Source organism: Plectropomus leopardus, unplaced genomic scaffold, assembly GCF_008729295.1.
Source record: "Plectropomus leopardus isolate mb unplaced genomic scaffold, YSFRI_Pleo_2.0 unplaced_scaffold24477, whole genome shotgun sequence".
Taxonomy (NCBI): Eukaryota; Metazoa; Chordata; class Actinopteri; order Perciformes; family Serranidae; genus Plectropomus; species Plectropomus leopardus.
In genome coordinates, this window is record NW_024626576.1 from 1 (window position 1) to 2240 (window position 2240).

Genomic DNA, 2240 nt, shown 5'->3' on the forward strand with positions numbered 1-2240 from the left:
TTTGAAATTGGTCCAAGAGAGAGCACTGCAGATGCAGGGGCCACACGCGCTGCAATGTAATCCCTGTCTGCAGATATGAACCCTTTAATTTACATCCATTAGAAGTTTTAAAGTGTTTTTGCCAATGACGGGCTCAGATCCATCCATCCATCCATCCATCCGTCCATCCATCCATCCATCCATCCATATTCTTCCGCTTATTCTGGGTCGGGTCGCGGGGGCAGCAGCCTAAGCAGGGAAGCTCAGACTTCCCTCTCCCCGGCCACTTCGTCCAGCTCTTCCCGGGGAATCCCGAGGCGTTCCCAGGCCAGCTGTGAGACATAGTCTCTCCAGCGTGTCCTGGGTCTTCTGCGGGGTCTTCTACCGGTGGGACGTGCCCTGAACACCTCACCAGGGAGGTGTCCGGGAGGCATCTTAATTAGATGCCCGAGCCACGTCATCTGGCTCCTTTCAACGCGGAGGAGCAGCGGCTCTACTCCGAGCTCCTCCTGCATGACCGAGCCTCTCACCCTGTCTCTAAGGGAGAGCCCAGCCACCCTACGGAGGAAGCTCATTTCGGCCGCCTGTACCCGCGATCTTGTTTTTCAGTCACTACCAAAAGCTCGTGACCATAGGTGAGGGTAGGAACGAAAATCGACCGGTAAATCGAGAGCTTTGCCTTTTGGCTCAGCTCCCTCTTCACCACGACAGATCGGTGCAGAGTCCGCATCACTGCAGCCGCTGCACCGATCTCCCGCTCCATCCTTCCCTCACTCGTGAACAAGACCCCGAGCTATTTAAGCTCCTCCACCTGGGGCAGGATCTCTTCCCCGATCTGGAGAGGGCACGACACCCTTTTCCGGCAGAGAACCATGGCCTCGGATTTGGAGGTGCTGATTCTCACTCTTATTTTAAGTCTCCGACAGCATTATGTAAAAGTTCCTACGGAGAACTTAAAGGTTTTTCCAAATATTTCCCTGATCCAGTCCGTTTGATAGTGTGTCTGTCCAAGACATTCACATTTTCAAAACCGGTAATTGAAAATCTTTTAGACTACTCAACAAACTCCTCTCTCCAGCGCTCATTAATGTCTCCACTGCTCACCTCCTGCAACAAGTCATCTCTCGCGAGATTTCAGAACAAGACTTCTCCCTGAGCGAACTTAGTCAAAATAAAAAACAGACCAGTAAAAGTTTCTCTGAGGGTCATCTTCACAATAAAAATTTGAGCCTGTCAGTGGCAAAAACAAACTTTTGTTAATGGACATAATTGACGATGCGCAATTGCTGCAAGGAATAAACTGTAGCCTGTTTAGCTGCGGCGGCTGCAGTGCTGTCTCTCATTTTGACAAATCGTCTCCATCAGCCACAACATGTGAAAATAGGCTCCAGGTTGAAATATACTGGACTAACCATCAAATAAAACACATAGTTTTGGTTTATTATAAATTATTTGAGCAACTGAAGAATGATTCAGCTCACTGATTTTTTCTTTTTTTGACAGATTATAAGAGAACAAGTCTGGCGAAGTACGTGAAGCACTTTGATCGGTTTGTGGATGGGATGGCTCGCTCGTGGAAAGGAGAACTTCTCAAAAAGAGCGGTACGTTTTATTCTTAGGAGATGAAGTAAGCGCAGAGGGAATTTTCTGTCATCTTATATTTTTTTCTTTTCTTTTAGATCTTCAGAAAGACTTCTGAGCTGGATCGACGATCAGGCAGTGAGACACGACAGAAACTGTTAAAGCTCCTTATTACTTTTTGTGGATGACGACACAAACTTTCCTGTTTTGGGGGTTTCATTTTTTTCTGTAATGTTGACATTTTTCTGATGAACAATAATTTCATCCAGATCTAATTTCCAGATTTTCCTAATACAATAACAGTTTTACATTGTTTGTTTGCTCTTTCCTACATTTTTCTGTTGTACAGTCATTTGTGAAAATAAATTTGGTATTTCAACTTTTTCAAAATCTTGTATTCTAGTTACTTTTAATAAGAATAGAAAAGGGTTTGAATATTTAATTTTTTTTTTGATATTTGGAAAAACAAGCCTCTGGGTTTGTTCATTTAACAATTATTCTAAGTAAATATTTTAAGATATTGTATGCCAACACTGTCACAAATTTGAAAAAAAAAAAAACAAAAACGTATCTTACCAATTAACTTACATTTTTCACTGATAAATACTGTGTAGGTCATAGACTCTTGGTTCATAGTTGTAGTACTTTGCACTTTGTTTTTTTGAATGTTACAATTCTGT

At 43.2% G+C, this 2240-nt stretch overlaps 1 long non-coding RNA gene across 1 annotated transcript; it reads left to right on the top strand.

The window, feature by feature from the left end:
* Positions 1–1486: 1486 nt before the first annotated feature.
* On the top strand, positions 1487–1843 carry LOC121966420. Its single transcript, XR_006107583.1, has 2 exons — positions 1487–1581; positions 1659–1843. It is a non-coding gene; the product is annotated as an uncharacterized LOC121966420 (long non-coding RNA).
* Positions 1844–2240: the final 397 nt, after the last annotated feature.